This window comes from Festucalex cinctus, chromosome 3 (assembly GCF_051991245.1).
Source record: "Festucalex cinctus isolate MCC-2025b chromosome 3, RoL_Fcin_1.0, whole genome shotgun sequence".
In the NCBI taxonomy this organism is placed as follows: domain Eukaryota; kingdom Metazoa; phylum Chordata; class Actinopteri; order Syngnathiformes; family Syngnathidae; genus Festucalex; species Festucalex cinctus.
Window position 1 is genome coordinate 25261696 of NC_135413.1, and position 19884 is coordinate 25281579.

At 40.8% G+C, this 19884-nt stretch overlaps 1 protein-coding gene across 6 annotated transcripts in view; it reads left to right on the plus strand.

The window, feature by feature from the left end:
* Positions 1-1517: 1517 nt before the first annotated feature.
* The window catches only part of mef2aa (myocyte enhancer factor 2aa), a 66044-nt gene continuing 47677 nt past the window's right edge, over positions 1518-19884 (plus strand). For all 6 annotated transcript variants that reach the window (XM_077517081.1, XM_077517082.1, XM_077517084.1 and 3 more), the window contains exon 1: positions 1518-1652. The gene's annotated coding sequence lies outside the window, so the exon portion shown is untranslated. The remainder of the gene's footprint in view (positions 1653-19884) is intronic.

Consider the following 19884-nt stretch of genomic DNA (forward strand, 5'->3'; position numbering starts at 1 on the left):
GTGGAAGAACTGGTTCAGTTCTTAATGAAAATAAATAAAAGTGTAGATTGTGAAATGTAGTGAAGTAGGATATAACAATGGCAGTTATATATAATATCTGTTTTTGTAGTTTTAACAATCAAATTTGGTTTCCTTCTGACTTCCTCCCTGCCTCCTTTCCACTCTTCCTTCATGCCTTCAGACTTGCATCCGTCTTTACATTCCTCTTCATATGTCGCCTTTGTCCATCTGTCTGTTCTTGCTTCCTTCCTTTCATAACATCCTTGTTTTATAACATCCTTGCTTCATCTTTCCTTCTTGTTATACATCTATACATACTTCTTTCCTACCTTCATCCTTCCATCTTTCTTTCCATCCCTTCTTGTTTTTCTTTAATCATTTGTGTCCTTCTTTCCTTCCTTCCTTGCTTCCTTCCTTCCTGTTTATTTGCATTCCATCCTCCTTTCCTTCATCTACATTGATTCCTTAGTTCATCCTTTCATTTTCCCTTCCCTTCATCAAATCAAATCAAATCAAATTTTATTGATATAATTCATCCTTGTATCCATCTTTACTTCCATCCTTACTTCCTTCAATATATACTTGCAAGTCAATCTTCCTTCTTCTCTTCCTTGCATAGTTCCTTGTTTCGTGACTTCCATGTTCCATCATTCCTTCGTCCTTCCTTACTTTCATATCCTTATTTCCTTTCCATTTGCCATTTCTTCCTTTCAAGGGTTCACATTTCCTTCCTTCCTTACATCATTGTTCATTCTATCCATCCAAGCCGCTCCCTCCCTTGATCCATTTGATCATTATCTCCTTCCTTAATTAAGTTCATTTAAAAAGTGTATACCCACTTTTGGATCACTTTTTACATTGCAGTTGCATTGAGATTTTCATTCAATGTCATTATCTGTTTCTGCATTTTATTATTAATGGTCCTCCCCCACAGTAACACCCTGTTTGTTTTGTTTTTGCTCACGAATTGGGGGGGGGGGGGGGAAGTAAGTTAAAGTGCAGATAGGCTTGCATTCGTCACTGTCACGTCTGAGGTGTATGGTCAGTGACCATTGGTCACGTCTAAACTAATAGCACCTGCTCTCCTCCCCAAAAAACAGGACCAACAAACTGCTGTCATGTTCCAAAGGCACTGCCACGCCTCCCGTCTGGGTCTTTACACGTGACATGTTCCTGCCTACCTTTTTCTCCGATTGGCCGTTTCCATGAGGCGCTGCGTGCTTCGATTGGGCGACACGACAAGTCACCGCTGCTTTCTTAACTTTTTAACGTTTGTTTTTTTTCTTTGTCCATCTGTTCATTTTTGTCCACATTGCGTCTCCTCCTTATAATCTATGTTAGGAGAATTTAGTTTAAAACCAGTCGTCAACTTTTGTAATACAAACGCTCACCATGCCTTGTTGTGCGCGTGCGCCAAAGAGAGTGAGTGAGTTGAGTGGGCGTGGGCGAGGAGCGATGACGTCTTACAAGGGGGCGGAGCCTCGCTGTCAAGAGGCAGACTGGCTTTTTCTGAGTTTGTCAGCTTCCCCCCCCCCCCTTCTTCTCAACACCCCCGAAAATAGCAGCTCGGCGTGTTCAATGTGAAACGAAATTACGTTTTGTCAAGCGGAGCGCCCGATACAGTGTCTCCAACACGACCCGGGACGAAAAAGGTGAGTGAACGCAAATAGAAACATTTGTTGGGGAAAGGCGGTCGTGGCAGACGAGAGCGAGTTAAGCGCCAGAGGGAGGCGTGCAGTTCAGTTCAGTTTAGTACAGTACAGTGGATCGTCGAGATTGGAACACGTAAAAAAAAAGGAAAGAAAAAAAGTAACAGTTCTTTTTCTTGGACTACGACTTTCAACTAGCGACTATTTTACTGCTTCTCCCGGTTCACTTGCGCGGATAGGACGTCATGATTCTACCTGTCATTTGCTCCTGAAACAGTTGTTTGTGTGCGTGATGACGAGAGAAAACTAGACAGTTCTCTGCTCTTAACCCGATTAAAATCGACATTTTGGTTCATTTGGCGAAAGTTTGTCTGCTCTTTGATGATATTGTCTCATCACGGTGCCAATCACCATGGCATCACCTGCTTTTTTTCCCCATGCACACTTGGTGGTTTGCACTCTTGATGTTTAGGCAAGAAAAAACAAACAGTATTCAAATCACAATTATCTTTCTTAAACGAGTAAAACTAGTATTTTACGACAGTGATGATTTATTTTTTCGCCCCCAGCTTTTGACTTTACTGCACAGCATGTCTATGAACAGTGCTGATCACGTTCTTTGTGCATGCAAGTACACAGCACAGATGGTGATTTGCACTCTTGCTTTAGTTTTTTCTCTTGGTAGACAAGAAAAGTTCGTCTTCTCTTAACCAAGTAAAAGTATTAATTTTCTTACAATTTGCTTGATATTATTTAAGTTTTAACACTTTTTAGCAGTATGGTGTGATGCTGCCTGACAATTTGCTCCAAAATTAGTTGGCATATGCATCATGACCAGAGAAAAGTTAGCAGTTCCCACTTATTTATCTGATACAAATAGATGGGCCATGAATAAATGTCTTCGTAACCATGGCAGCACCTGCCTTTTGCATAGTAGCTTGCACCTTTGCAGTTGTTCATGTTGTGTAGATATGAGAAAACCTGATGGCATTCATTATTTCTCGTCGACATTTAGCAACTTGGCGGCTTTTTTGATGGCACGTGTAATATTAGCAGTGCCAATCAACATGTCAGCACCTGATTTTTGACATCACGGTTGGTGGTTTGAGCTCCTTGTTGTTTGTTGGTCTTGTTGTTTAGTCACGATAAGACATTTGCTGCCAACTGTAAGCACGTTAAGAAAATGCTGGGAGCTTAAAGTTATTATTAATTTGCTGTGAAAAGTGAGTATGATCTCTCTGCTTTAAAATGGAACTTGGGCTTGAGTGTGTACTGTAAGAAGTTATACGATGCAGTGTTTTGACAAATAATTCATTTTTTGAGGTTTTGTTGGTTTGTAGCATTGTTTTTTCATAACATTGGAAGTTATGGAAACTGAAGTAATCTGATTCTGTTCTTGACTGTTCAGTACAGGCGCTGTAGCTTTGGAACTTTGTAGCTTTGTTAGCTTTGTTTTCATGGAACATATATGTTCAAAGTCATAAATCAAGCATATCTGAATATGTAACAGTTATGGGCAGAGTGGTGAGTGGGGGTTAGCTCATCTACTTTACAGTCAAGAGGTTTTGGATTTGAATCTCAGCTCGTCTTCCTGTGTGGAGTTTTTCTCCCTGTGCTTTTGTTGCTTTTCTCCAGGTATTACGGCTTCCTCACATTTGATAAATAAACTTGTTTGGTTCATGGAAGATGTACATTTCAAATTTTACATTCCAATTTTATTTAGTCGGGACAGTGCATGTTTATCACCACACGTTTATCTGTCCCGAGGCAGATAACAGAAACAACACGTCGGAGAGAAAAAAAACAAAACAAAACACAATATACATAATAATAATAATAATAATATAAAATAAATAGGGGTGTGAATTGCCTAGTACCTGACGATTCGATTCGTATCACGATTCACAGGTCACGATTCGATTCGATGCCGATTAATCCCGATACGAATTTATAAGTCGATTGTTGCGATTTTTTTTCATTCAAATTTAGAAAATACTAATCAGTAAACTTGTAGAGTGTAAGATTTATATGAAAATGTATTATTTATTTATCTGAAATTTCAGTCTTATACAGGTTGTAATCTGTTTCATGTTTGAACAGCATTAAAATAAAATATTAAGGCTTAATGTTCCATTCATATAACATTCTTCCATGCTTAAGGTGTGAATCCTAACCCGAAGTAAGACGTTTTGTTGAATATTTTTCCATTAAAAATGGAAGTTTAAAAATCGATTCAGCCGCCTATTGAATCGATTCGAGAATTGCGCGATGTAGTATCGCGATATATTGCCGAATAGATTTTTTTTAACACCCCTAAAAATAAATAAATATGGATTTACTTTTCTTAATGAACTCATAAGAAGGAAGGAAATTAACTAGTTAAATCAACAAAATACATTACACCAATAACTGTGAGAGTCAACTGTGCTTCTCGATTACATCCCTTAGGCTGGATTTACGTTGTGTGATACAAGTAGCACAATTCAGATTTTATTTCGCCCACAAGTGGTACTAGTGTCATAGCAGCGTGAATGGAAGTCCCCCAAAGAATTGTTCCAAATGTGGATAGTGGATACACATATTTTGTATTCGGAATGCAGTGTAAAATGGACAGATTGGATATATAACCCATTAATAACAGTTAAATATGATCTAAAAATCCTACACAGGTGGATGGTTGTTCGTTTCTGTGTGCCCTGGAATTGGCTGGCAACCAGTTCAGTGTGTACCCCACCTACTGCCCAAAACCAGCTGAAATAGGCTCCAGCACCCCCCGCAACTCTTGTGAGGAATAAGCGGTCAAAGGAAATGGATGGATGGATGGAATCCTACACTGGGGTGGTGTCCATCATTAAATAAGCAAAATAAATCCCGGCAGTGACCCGTGGAGTTGTTTAGAGGTTAGGTTACCCTCATTTAAATCAAGCCAAGTCAAAGTCAAGTCATCCCAGGCCAACTAAAGCCTATTTAGATTTCAATCATAGCTCAAGTCTGACTTTTATTTTTTATTTTTTTTACTAATAGCACAGTGTACCCTAAACTACAATTTATGGGGCACAAGTAGGAAACTTAGCAGCACACACTATCCATCGATTTGCAGCGTAAATACTTTATTCATATTTCCATTCATTTTCATGTTATTACTGATACATGACTAGAGGTGTGGGGCAGAAGTTTGTCAATAACAAAAAAAAAATAAAAATAATCAAGAATAACCTTTTAAAAACATCAGCAAATGTAGGCTACTGGTCACAAATGCATTGAGTAGATGAAACATTTACTTGCACAGTTTCAAATTTTAGTTGTTCAAGTATGCATGTGGTTTGTTACATGTGTTGATCAGGGTAAACACATTTGGATATGATTCATTTAGGATTTTGTTTTTAATAGCTCCAAACTCACCTATTTATCTTTGTGCTCAGGTGCGCCATCTGGTGGTATCTTTGTGTATGTTGAAGTTATTTGAGGAGTTTAATTAGTTTGTTTTAGTTGTTCTTTACTATTGTGGGAATCTATGTGCAAGTACCAAACTTTTAACGAGGGGTGCCACTTGCGGGTATACGCTATTTGTGACAGGGCACCCCAGTATAGGGTCTTGGACTCCATCCATCCATCCATTTTCTTAACCGCTTGCTCCTTACAAGGGTTGCGGGGGGTGTAAAACCAGCCATAGTAATTTCTAACACCTTAAAGTGTATATTCCTCCCTATACTCCTATTATTATTATCCCTCTTTGGATAAGTGTTGGAAAACAAAACAAAACAAAAACAAACCCACATTCATTATTATCATTTGAACTGAGCTCTCATGAGGCACGCTAATGTCTTGGTCAAACTCCAAGCTCAGCTCAACTGTATTTAATACCCAGCGCAAGTTGAGCGTCGTTATCAGAGTTGTCTGATATTTGTCTTTGGTCATGATGGCCGTTACAGCACATCTGCGACCTGTTGTCTGCTGCTCTATTTTGATGGAGAAGCAGTAAAAGAGCCGCCAATCTGCAGTCATTAAGACTCACGTGCCGCCCGGGGCCTCAACGTTAATGTTGCTTATGAGCGGCGTCACGTGAGCTTTTGTGCGTAATATGCGGACAAGTATCATTTGAGCAATTTATGGGCTGCGTTAGTTCGTCTGATTGAGCCTTCGTCAGTGTCTGGTTTGAACTTGGGATAAGCTGTTGGTCTAAGCTCAGTTACCTGCTATGTTTGTGTCTTTTCCGTGATGCAAATAGATTTTTTTTTTTATTGGTTTTAAAGATTATGAATTTCACATAGGTCAGTTTCTAGTAATGTGCATTTAGTACTTGTCAGCGTCTTTACCCGAGTTCCTAATTGATAGGGAGATACAGGATGTGCGAGGAACAGGGCAGCTGCAACATCCTCTCACCACACTCACAGGCCCCACTTTAATCTCCGCGCTTCAGCGTTCTCATTCCACCGCAAATGTGGAGTGCGTGGGCGCGTCGGATCTGCAATTAACGCCGGTTGTCAGAAAGAGAAAACGGGCGTTGAACACAGAGCGAAAAAAGACCTTCTCCTCTGCTTTTCTGCTGCCAGGATGTTCTCTGTGAGGAGCACGAGGAACGCTGGAAGCCAGAGCACACTGGCGGAAGATCGGAAGAGATAACTTTTTATTGTAGTCATTGTGGTCCAACAGCATTTTGTTATCACAAGTCTCCCAATAGTGACCAGAATTATAAAACAAAACATAGTCAGAAATGTAAAGGCCCTCATAAAGTTATGTTTGTTTGCTGTTATTCTTAGGTCAAATAAATTGCCCTACTCTCTAAATTTTGCGTGGGCAATAACGTTTCAGGATTAGTAATTTTTCCTTTGCTCTTTTAAATGATTGTTGCAAAAGGAAAAAATGCATTTTTATGCTTTTTTTATTTTACTTTACGCTTGTAAATTGTACTGTTGAGTTAAGAACGTTTTTATGATGGTGGTGTTTTACACTGGAATTGATTATTTTTATTCCATCTTGCCTTTGGGGTAAAACTTTGTTTGAAATACCAGCAAAACAACCGGCCTTAGCGGTTTCACTTTTTTCTTGTGTGTGTGCGTGTAAAAGTGATTAACTTTTATTACTTCTTTTTTTTCCCCCAAATCAAAATCACTTTTGCTACTGGGAGAAGTAATATCAAGCTAGCTTAGTGAGTGCTTGTAAAGCATTTGGTAACATGAGTCATTGTTTATTGGCGCACTGTCATCAATATGGAGATTCCAGCGTTCTACTGTGAGACCTGGAGGTCACATGCAGAATCTAGAGCCTGGCAGACAGCGTCTTACAACGCGGTTTACTGGACGCCATCGCTCCCCAAAAATCAAAACAAAACAAAAAAAGCTAGCAGCCGGTTCGTATGGAATTACACCCGTACTACATGACAAACAATCACAATAATTTATATGAACATATTTATAATTTACAATTTTGGTTGATGCTAAATGGGTCACCATGTGTGCAGTGTGTCATGCTAGCATCATAGGCTTTGGCATCTCGCAAACGTCTTTAATTTCTGGCCCCAGTTTGTCTAGTGCAGGGGTCTCCCAAGTTCGGTCCCCGAGAGCCCCTGTCCAGCCTGTTTTCCATGTTTCTCTCCACTAACACACCTGATTCATGATCAGGAACGTCATCAGGCTTCTGCAAAGCTTACTGATTAGCTGATCGTTAGATTCAGCTGTGCTGAAGGCCGGAGACATGGAAAACAGGCTGATAGGGGCTCTCGAGGACCAAACTTGGAGACCCCGGTCTAGTGCGTGCGTGTGTTTTTGCAGATTTTATTAAATGCATAACTAACAAGTGTTATAAATAATATAAAAAGCACAATAAAATAAAACATATGGTGCAGCATACTTTATATTATACATGGTATAATGAAATTTAATTAGCAATGAAAATAAAAAATTTTTTAAATTACACTTGGCTGTTGGCTTTACCATTAAGAATATTTTTGTACATTATGTAATTTAGAGGGCGGCACGGTGGGTGACATGACATATGAATAAAAATCTAAATATATCTGTATGTACAGTTGACCCCCACTATTCGTGCAGGATAGTTAAAATCCGTGTATAATTGATGTTCTTATAAATTCATTGGCTGGGATATCAAACCATAAAATCAAAAAAAAAAAAAATCGGTGGATATGTGACTTCACGGGTACTCAATCAACCATGACTATGCAAGGTTTGACTGTAAAGAAAAAAAAAACTGATTGTAAGAGAAACCTTTGTAACAGTATTGTGTTCACGTTCTACATCTACTTTTGTTTCATGCTTGATTATTAAACCGTACTCATAATTCAACTTTACAACCAAACCTTTTGTCGCTCTCCCAAGACAAGCAGACCACACCACAAGAGTGACGTCAGTTGTTCAAAAATTCAATTCCAAAAGGATAGAAAGCCAAGAAAACAGATCTCACAAGCAGCAACTTTTCCAATAAAGGCTTGAGGTGAGCTCCGAGGGTGAATGTATTACTCAGCGAGGCCCTATTTGTATAACAAGACTGCAAGCGATGACCTTTCAACTGTTCTGCCCTTGACTGAGACCTCTGGTGGTAAGCCAGTGGGTTTGGCTCACTCAGCACATGAGCTGCTGAGCAGGGCCGAGCAGCTTAAGGGCCAGGGGTTGTCGTTTTTTTTTTCTGTCTCCAGCAACCGATCCTGACAGGAGGTCTGGACTAGGCCGCACTTCGAAGTTTGCTTGGAAGATCCTGGAGCGGAGCCACTCTCTAAATCTGCTCTTAATCTGCTTTTCACCGCCACAGTCCCGCGTCTCTGTCAACATGCATTGTGCTCGTGGACCCAAAGTAACACATTAGAAAGCGTGCCCCAGAATTGTTGTGCAACACAGTGCGCATGCAAACAAATCGGTAAAACCCCTACTGACCAAATCGAATTGTTAATAGATTAAAGCGCAGACCTCCGAATTCTAAGCACCTAGCTGTAAGGTATACGGTAGTTTTTCCATCTATCTATCATGAATGACTATTACTTTCGGTTGATAAACATTAAACATAAGCTTGATCAGCCCAGTAAATTAAGACATTACAATTGATCACCGATTTTGCATAAAATGCCAAATATTGTCTGATCCCGATCCAATCGATCAAACCCTGTTGTCTCTCGATATGTGGCCTGTGAATGAAAGCCGACCAGTCAAGTCCAGTGCAAAGTCCAGCTTACCTCCGACCAATGATGACCCTCCCTTCCATAGCAGTCACGGTACGGTACGTAAGAGAAATAACGGAACAAAACGTGACGTAAGAGGCCGTAACAAAACTTGAAGGTGGTCCTTTGTGGGACGGGAAGCATCCTGTCTGTATATCCTCGGGATATGACTGAAAGTTTCAAGTTTCGTCTTGTTCTGACATGTGTGAGGCACATTTGACCGCATTTTGCTTCTGTTCATATGTTATGTGTATATATGTAACCTTTTCATTGCATTCAATCACTTTATGTGTGACAGTTCACAGGCCTGGTGTGGTAGGCCATGTTGCGTTGTACTACAGCCAGACACGACACGCAGAGTCTGGTGTATATATTTATAAAGTGGGGTCATGCAGGGGAGCTGCAATTGTGGCAACAAACATGCTCCAAAGCTGCTTGGTGTTTCTTTTGTTCGTGTTTTATCTGTAGAAAGCCTTGACAGAAGTTGAAAAACGTGTCAGACCTTGATCAAAACGTTAGAAACATGAGGGACATTCAGTAATCCAGAGGTTTGACCTCATCAAATATCACGTTCAACTTTTACCTACTTGTCTTCTCAATAGCGAGTCCCTCCTTGGTTGCTCTCTGCCGTGTTCATAGTTACCATCTCTGTTTTGACTTGTGGTGGAAACTGTGTAAGGTGATGACTTTGCAAAGTCATTTAGCACCTTTGTGAGATGTCACCTCCACTTACTTGGGGTCTGCAGGTGGAACCGCACAATCACACTTCGCATCATTGCAAGAGTATGCTGGTTCACAAGCACGGCCAACCAGCCCAAATGTGTTTGCGGTTTGTTTCGTCGTCGTTGTCTACAACAGAAGGCTTCAGATCAGTCATAAATATTGGAGACTGGTAATATTATTTAGTATATTAAAATCTTATATAAAGTGTTATGTCATTGAAATTGACTCTTGGAACAAGAGTTAAAAGAGACATCTATTTGCTGAGTTGCATTTTAACAGAATTTTAATGAGGCTCGGGGAAAAACTATAAATCAAAGGAATATATTACAATCTAATTTACTAGATCAAAAGATCTGCATGCTTACTAATATACCCCACTGTATTAAATTCCTGATGCCCGACTATGTGGATCTTAAAAAGCATCTCACGCTGGAGATTTGAATTCCTGCTTTGTATTCTGTTGGTAAACTGAAGATGTTGTACTCGCAGATAAACAATCGGATTATGAGTGTAGAAAAGTTTCGACAAGGTTTCCCGAGTTCTGACTGGTGGAGTTGTTTACAGTTGCTGGCCGAGCGATAACCCAAGTGATTTGAAACGTCACGTCACTCATTGGTGCCTTTACAACCACTTAGTTAACTCGTGTAAGTAGGGAGCTTGGTGATGATGTGCTACCGCTGTGAGTGAAATTGGCCTGTGCTTAAGTTGCTGAATAAGTATATGTCCCCCTAGTTATGTATGGTATGCATTTTTTTATTTTTATTTTTATTTTTCCCCATCATTTAGAACACTTCCCTGGTTAGTAACATGACAGTGACAGACTGACATCCTTTTGTCATGAAGGTCTCGATACGATAATTATCACGATATTGTGGGGAGGTTGGCGATACAAAAAAGTCACAATATTGTAAAAATAAAAATAAAAAAATATCTCATGCTAAAACAAAAACACACAATACTGTGCTTTTGTTCATAACAGCAATGCATATAAACAATGTGCAATCTCTAAAAACACTTAATATTGAGCCACTGACTTGCACACATTGAGTTCCTCAACATATTAACTCGATTCACAAGCATATTGCGTGCCCCTTCATCTGACCATTAGGGTGGATTTTAAACGTATAAGGGCCAAAACATGCCTCGTGTAAATTAAACTGCACTAAAAAACTAGCCACCAGAGGGTGCTAGAACTGCACAAATGGAAATCAATCTGAATTTTTGAACAGATGTGCTGCTTTTAATGTCGTGACATGACGACGTCGATATATTGTGGCAGTTTTAATATCGCGATATCACGATATTGCCACTATCTGTACATCCCTACTGTTCAGTGTCATGCAAAAAAAGCACAGCTCACCATTTGCCCTCTATTCTAAGGCCAATGCCAATCGTTCGTTAACTTGGGATGGAACTAGCAATATAATGAATAAAAAGCCAATTTTTGCAGCAATTAGCATTAGAAGAGAGCTAAGTTTCATCAGTTTTCACAAATCTATTTAAAATTGTAAGTAATTGAGCTTTTTTTCTACATGGCCCTGGTTGATCTCCTTTGCTCTGCTGCCACCTGCTGGCCGTTTGTGTAATAACTACAATTTCTGCAACCGTTCTTTGCAGTTGAGAGATTGCATCAAAGCCTTATCTATGCTCTAGCATTAAAAACAAAACAAAAACAACGTATAAATATGTCTTTGGGACACTTAAAACATTAAAAAAAAAACGTATTTACACATTATTGGGAGCAAATGAGTTAATGACCATTTTATGTTCTTCAATTTTCCTACCCATTTCCAATACCTGGTATCTCCCATCCCTACAAGTTCCTATCATTTGTACCCTTTAAAAGTCCTATTTCAGTCACACTAAACCAATATTTCACAATTTTCAAGCAGTAGACAAACAAACCAATTGTTCCTACGCTAGTTCAATCCAGTAGCTGTGGCAAGAGTTGGAGCCCCGCAGGAAAGGCCCCGGCATGCGATATCCTTGTTTTTTCTGTCTGTCTGAGGAGCCTTGTGAACCAAGACAGCTGGAGGCGGCGGGTGGTAAGCTGAGTGCTGGCCTTATTCAGCAGAACACATCAACCATTACGACAGCAAAGGGAAGTGACGCCCCCGCAATCACACACACACTCCACTTGAACGGCTGGGATCTGACTAAGTTGAGGACTCTTCCGTAGCAAGTTCTTACCAACAGGACCTCCAAATCCAACTCTTGATTTAGAGAGAGAAATCTGGGCTCTGATTTGTTGTAGCTCTGCTCTGTGCATCTCACAGATCTAGGGGGAGCGTGATTGTGTTGTGAGGTGTCGAGTCTGCCCGCTGATTGCGCCTCTGCTTGCCTGTCGAGGTGAAAATGGTGTCAGTGAGCCATCGGTAGCCTGTGATCACGTCAGATGGTGTTCTTTTGGTTCTCATGTCCCAACCTCTACGTCATTTGAAAGCTAAGCTTGGCCAGAATAGATGGCGATAGGTCACACAGAACGTGAATACCAAGAATAGAGTTTTTTTTTTTTTTTTTTTTTTTTTTTTTTTTTAAATTTTTTTTTATTTTTTTTAAAGAGGATTTCAAGAAGTCATTTGCTCATGGGCTGGAGACCAGAGGTTACCAGGAAACAGCTTGATGGGAAAGATTCCTGGTGAGGCAAGCAGCAGGGCCTGTGGGGGTATCTCTCTCTTTCTCTCTGGCTCCTTCTGCCTCCGTCTCACTCCATTTCTCTTTATCATGGTGTTTGGACACAGTGTTCATGTGACAGTGAGATAGCATCATCTGATTCGGGTGTCGGGTGAGGAAGAAACTGCAAGAAAAACTCTGCGGCTGTCGCAGCAGACAAACCCCCCCCTCGCCATTCTGTTCGCTAGATTTGAGTCAGCGCCGCGTTAAACTGGTAATTACTCGGAAGCGTCGTTCCTATATAAAAATGAAACTATTTGGTGTGATGTAAGCAGGATAACAATAGACAGACTGTTGTGTGAAAAATTCCATATTTTGGATTTTCGGATCACAGTCTCAGACCTTTTCTTTCTTTCTTTTTTTTTTTTTTTGCCTGAGGGCAACATTTGCTTCATGTTCATCATGTTCATGTTAAAAAAAATAAAGTAAAAATTGAGTATTATGTAAAGTTGTTATAAAATTATTTCTCATTGTATTTTATTTATAAATCATTTAATTATTCAATAATTAATGACCAACTATATTAAAATCAAACTGTTAAATTATGTTTATTGTGCTAATATTTAATTATAAGTCGTTTCTATATCTTTTTTTTTTCTTAAAAAAATGTATTTATCCGTTTTATAACATTTTTTGACAATAAACAGGATGGATAATTGTGTGCAACTTTAGAAGTACAAAAAAAAAAATGTACTCAAAAGAAGAAGAGCTAAAAAAAAAAAAAAAAACTATGACCAACAAAAGTAGTTCTGTTTAACAATATTTATTTTCACATTTTAAAATTTAACAGTGGTCCATTTGACCTGTAGTGACCCTGTGTGAACACTGCCTTTTACATACTAACAAAGTCAGCTATGTGCTGTATCTATATACTATAAAATGAAAACTCACTGCCAGTTGAGCAGGTCCAGTTCAGTGTCGATGTGACTCATAGGCCATCCTGGTTGGCCAGATTGCATAAAGCTTTTATGCAACGCCATGTAGAAAGAGGCATCAAGTGGAGGATAAAAATGGGAAGAGAAAATCAAATATTTATGACTAGCTTTTTATTTTTTCCTTTACAACGAGGCAAAAAAAAAAAAAAAAGCACTTAAAACAGTATAGGGAACCTCTTGGAACGTATAGTACCAACTGTTGTTTTTCTTTCCCTGGCACGTAGTCTTCATTGGGTTCAAACAGCCTGCTGGTTATCAAACAATGTGGAACTAGTGAATATCTGGAATCTGAGTCTAATCTTGATCCTCCAGTGTTTTCCAACCACGCTGTGAGATCGGCGTAAACGCTGTGCAGCTGCTGAGACGCATTATGCATGACATCCCCTAATATCCTTACGTTGTGGATTCCCCCCGGAGGAAGATCTTAGTTCATCATCGCTGTTTACCATTTCGGAGTTGCAGTGTGCGCGCAACATCAAAAGGCTGCCGCCGCACTTAACACAGCTCGCAGGCTTCCTGGGAGGGTCGGGCACCGTCGCTCCCTATTGCGTTGGCATTATCATTGTTCCCCAATGAGAAGTCCATCTGATGATAGACAGCCATGCAAATCAATGCGCCAACCAGCAGTACTGAATGCAATTCATTGGAACCATGTGCGACGTACGTATTACTACAAGGTGATAATCGGGAACAAACCTATTTGTATTTGTTCCGTTTTAATGTCTACATCGTAACTTGAATTTGAATTTGTTGGTAATTTTAAGACAAACAAACTAACTAAAAGACTCTTGGCAGGCAGACAGTGTTGGGAAATAATGGCTTTCAAATATTTTGTTACTGTACTTTAGTAAGTTATGTGTACATTGAGTACTGTATTTTTTTGACAGTGGCACATTTTTTTTTTCCCCCCACTTTTTTTGTCAGGTTTCCTGCGACTTAGATTTTAAAGGTTTGTGTCAAGGAGATGTTTGTAAATATGCCAATTTATGCTATTTCAGCTACGGCTAGCATGCTAACTATTTGACGGGATGCCTACCTTTGTCTGTCAGGCCTAAAATAGCGGTGACAAAGTGACGATGGAAGCGTGGGTAAAACAAAACAACGGACCACCAGTTATAGGTTAGTTCGGCTTGAAAAAAAAAATGGTGAACTGACGATGACAGATGGGGATATGGGCTCCGACGAGTGACGGACCAGCAAAAGTATGTAAAATACCAACCTCTGGGGGAAAAAAAGGTTGCTTCAGGGCGATTGTTTGATTATTGATTGATTCTATTGTTGTTTTGATGACATGATTATCATTTCTGTTGTAGTTTTTTGCTTAAATGTACAGTTAAATGTTTAGCAGTTTTTGTTCCAGAATGCTCAAACTCTCAAAATCCGATGCCACTGACATGGCAGGCAATCAGGTGTCCTAGTTGAGGTATTTACAGCAACCGAATGGCACATGTTTTGTTTTTGCCACCAAGCGTTAAAAAGGTGACATCTATTTTAGGTGCGGGTGTGGTGATTAATTGCAGTGCACTTCCGTCATGTTTGATCATTTCTCTTTGAATGGATGCACGGCTCCAACTCGGGAGAAGTTCAAATCACTGTGATCGTGCGACAGACGGCGCATGTGGTCATCGGGATAGACCGAAGAGTTTTGTGTTGATCTGTGACTTAAAGAGATTCGAGATGATCCAGCGTTTGTTTTGAAGAAAACCAGACGCTTGGCTTTGTGCGGTGCTGAAAAAGAGGCAGAAAGTGGGGCAACTGGGGAACTCTACAAGCTGTGCTGTGTGTCTGACTTCTCATTTGCATTCATTTTTAATGAGCCATAAATCATCACCCTACCCTCGCATCAAAGAAGTTGTCATTCGGTAGTTGTGTAAAAGTTTCCATCCAGGGATTTACCTCGAGAATGAGAGGAGCTTCTTCCACATGAAATGGATACCACCGTTAGGAGAGGGTCATCTCTTTATCCTTGAGAAACTGAAAACGCATTCATTCGCTGGGGTCACAAGAACCTGACTGACGCAAATGGATCATTGGGAATAGAAGTGTCCCAGCAGTAATTATATTACAACGCTGCCACACACACTACCTCTGAGGTAGGATGGCATGGGTGCGGGATGCTGCTTTTAGTCTCGTTTCCCCTCTACCATCTTTCCTCACGTTAACACAGTCAAGTCGTCTTTTCTGCATCCAACTCTGTGAATCTCACTATCTCAAAACATCTGCTATCTCAACACAGGAAGTGTATCAGAAACGTTTTTGTCAAACATAATTGTTCTTCAATATAAAACATTACATTACTATTGATAAAGGCCCAACCAATTACAGATATTAGCGGTTTTCAGATCAGATTTATTCATTTATTTATTTATTTATTTTACACATTAACACTTTACAACATAGACATTCAAACATCCAGCCCACAAAATGGGCAATATTTTTCATTTTATTTATCTTTCTGCAGTAATGTTAAACAAATACAATGGGAGAAAGTATTGCCAATATGTTCTGCCTGTAGTAGATATCTTTTTTTGCAAGTGTTAAAGGATCAAAAAACAAGATTACCGTTTGACATATATATTTTTTAATTAATTGGCCCATTAATCCACGGTGGCTGACTGGTTAGCACGTCCGCCTCTCAGTTCTGAGGACTCGGGTTCCAGTCCAGGCTCCGGCCTTCCTGGGTGGAGTTTGCATGTTCTCCCCGTGCTTGCGTGGGTCTTCTTCGGGTACTCCGGTCTCCTCCCACATTCCAAAGACATGCATGGCAGGTTGTTTGGGCGCTGCGAATTGTCCCTAGGTGTGCTTGTGAGTATGGATGGTTGTTCGTCTCCGTGTGCCCTGCGATTGGCTGGCAACCAGTCCAGGATGTACCCTGCCTACTGCCCGAAGCCAGCTGGGATAGGCTCCAGCATCCCCCGCGACCCTTGTGAGGAATAAGCGGTCAAGAAAATGGATGGATGGATGGCCCATTAATTGGTTATGGGAATTTATTTCTGTCAAATATTCAGAATTGGCATCGGCTTCATAGCTCCATACAGTTCCCGCCCTACCAATACTACTACTACTACTACTACTAATAATAATAATACGTAGTACCTTGTTTTTCGAGTTATGAACCGTCTCGTTTTTTTTTTCCCCTATGTCATGAGCCAATTTTTTATTTTTTTTTTCATGAGCAAGCTTCAGATGTGCCGCCGCCCAAGTGAAGTGGAAAAAAGAATGGGGCAATTATGATGCCGACTCACTTTCAACCCTTTATTGAACTAAATGAATCCAACACACAAAGACAAAATGAGAACAGCCACAACTCAGAACCTGCTGCTTCCACGCAAACTAACCGGTCAATTTTGGCCAACCCGACTTCAGATAATGTCACTCACGAGACGACACACCTTATCAGCACACACTCAACAACTGCAGTTGTGACTTCAACTTATCCCAGGTGAGAGCCGTGACATTTGCAATGCTGCCGTTTAATAAGTTGTATATTTTATCACTATCACTTTCACTATCACTTATCCCGCCACTTCCCTCCATGGTCTCTTTGTATCCCTTTACCTTTCCTGCTAGTGTGCATCTTTCTTTTTTTTTCCTCTCCAATACACTGCTCCGTGATAGTCAGTTAAAAAAGAGACATGAAATTAATGTAGTGTCGTCTTCTCGTGAAACCCCAGGGCACTCGGTCAAAGTCACCTTGTATAGTCCTCTCTTCCCCTGACAGTTGGGCGAGAGTGAGATGGAGGTGTCTGTGCGCTCGCGCTGTCAGCGTACCATGTCCTATTTGGTTGTTAGTCGTTGTCATCGTTTTTAGATTTTTTCTTTTTTTTTTCTTTTGTGTGTGTGTAAATGATGCAGAGATCTGCTCGGTTTTCAGACAGTGGTGTCATTTGGCCAATCGGTGAAACATTTTCCCTCTCGTCCTATGGGGGTTCAGTTCCTTTTGATGTCATTTCGTAGGTGATAAGTAGCTTCCAGTCTCGCCATTCCCCCAGCTCGCGCAAGGTGCGAGCAGCATGAAGGATTGTTTGAACTTGCATTGATTCAGTGAGGGATTACAGCTGGGTCATTGGAGAGTTGGGCCGAGCTGCCGTCGTCATGGTGGCAGATTAACCACTCGCTGTCTGCTCGGCTGCCGTTGGTGCGTGCGCGCTAGTTAGTTTTAGGTCACATTCTCCTTTTCAACTATAAATTTTTATATGCCATTTGATTGATTTTTCTTTTAGGCTCAGTCTGTCTTGTCGCGTGGGGAGGATACATATTACTTTATCGAGTACGGCGAGGAAGATATGCCATGACCTTCTGTATCTCTTTCAAGTTTCCAGTCTTGTAAGAGTCTGTTTTAGCTACTTTTTAAAAACGTATTTAAATTTGGATACACACCTTGAACTCCCATGCATACGTTCCAGACTCACCAGTGATATACTGAAGCATCTAATCACATTTAAAGTTATTCAAATCCACTCTTTAACTTTTGAACAAACACAAAAAAATTGCAAGCATAAAACATATAGAAACTATTCTAAGTAAGGAAGTGTCTCTGTACACATGTCTTTAAGAGGCGGGGCTTCTTTGTATGGCATGTGTTGTCAGCAAGGCTGTGTGTGAGTGCCTGTGCCTGGGGAGGAACTGCTGCAATCAGCCTGTTTTGAGGGGGTGGTCCTATCTCATGCAAATGAACCAATGCTAATCACACCACCTTCGACTGTGTGGTGTGCTAATGCAAGAAGAGCTTTTGATCAAGTGAAAAAGTACACACAAAAACTATTTTACATATTAAAGTTATTCTGGGGAATAAAAGTGTTGTAAAGAAATTACAACATTTTATTTTATTGCCGTATCTCCCAGCCCTACTCTCCTCTATATTTTTCTGTCAACGCTTACCCTTTCACTCATTTTCGGTCTTTGCGGTATCATAATGGCGTTTATTAATTACATCTCATTAGTTGCTGTGGAAACTGGGGGGCAAGTGACATAGATATATCATGCACTCATTGAAGAAAGAAAGAAGGCAGGGAACGAGACAATCACGTCTGAAAAGAAGCACGGGGAGGGGTTGTTTGTTGTTAAGGGATCAGCCCCTCCACCAGATTATCATCAGGCGACATTAACACTAGTGATGCTGCAGGGGCCACAATCCTGCCTTTTCGCCACTGGAGAGGGAGATAAGCTCACAAAAAGAGGGGGGGTAGGTGGAGAGTAAATTGGGATGGGGATGAGGGGGGCGTGAAAGGGCTGGCTCGCCTCCGCTCCCCTCAGGCCAACAGCCCCATTTACAGGTACAACAACTCCTGATGAAAGCCACGAACAAGGTAGTGGGGGAGGGGGGGTGCTGCTTGTTTCCTACCACATGGGTGTCAAGGCTCCATTGAAACAAATTGGTAAAAGCGTCCATTTAGGTGTGTTTGTTTTGAGGCTACCCTTCCACTGGTGACACAGCACGGTGGCCTACTGCAGTAGTCGTTCGTACGTCTGGCTCACAGTATTCAGAACTGATGGGATTTGTCCGGGTACTCGGCATGCTTTTGGGGTCATTGAAGATTCTAAATTGCCTATAGGTGTGGGTGGGATTATGGGATAGGCTTCTGCTTACCCGCAAACCTAATGAGTATAAGAGGTACATAAAATGGTTGGATGGATAGTTGTCATCCAGCGTAATGCTAATACAGATTCATGATTCATTCTTATGGAACCAACCAGATGTACTTTGGAAAGTAAGAAAGAGGGACAGGTCTCCACCGGCCAATTGTAAACTTCTGCACATCATCGAACCTGTTTAATCAACCTCCCAGTACACATAATAGGCCTGCAAAGTGTAGTCAACAGAGATGAGCCCCTCTGTGGTTGTTTAGTCTCGCGCTAATCATCACAATGGTGCTCAGATGGGAAGGGTGTCCCCGAGGTGGTCCCTCCCTTTCCTCCTCTCCAGCTTTCGCCTTTGACTGCGGAGAACATGCAGACGTGCAGAAGAATAACAGGAAGTGGACGGGCAGGAAGTGGAGTCTTGTCTACTCGAGGCCTGTGATTGGATTGTGAGGATAAGCAGTAGGAATCCCTGCTGTAACGTGAGCCAGGCTCTCTGGCTACACTTCTTATGATTTCCTCTCCCAAGAATGGCTTCAGACTTTGCCCCCACCAACACCTCCATACACATTTTTGAGATGCATCTGTTGCTATATCTCTACAAACAATACTCTTTGGAATCCAAAATATCTAACCTGAACTGTGCCACTTTATGGTACAGGAGAACTTTAGGATATCTTATATAGCTTAGATAATTGTGAAGCCTGAAACATGTTTGGTGATGAATACATCACTACTAGTTAGCATATTGATCTCTGAAATTGTTTTCAGCCACTGCACAGCCTTGCCATATTTGTACTATCCAAAGAGAACCAGTGAAATTGAGGTATTTTGTTTATCTTTCTTTGCTTAAAATCAATAATCCAATCATTATCACTAGTGGCTGATCAAGGAAATCTGACCAAATGCCAAATGCAAGAATAGCGATACCTGCAAATCGAGTATGCAAGCATGTGCACATCATTATCCCGGCTGTCACAGCAGGACAGCTCAAGACTGGAGGCATAATGGACGCTGCCATGACATTTCTCTTACACAGATGTGAAATGACAAGCTGAGAGGGAATTCAGACAGCAGGTGTGCAGCTCTCTCAATTTACTGCATACGCTGAACAAACCTTAGCCCGAAACTAAGCTAAAGATGGCTTTTGGGCACA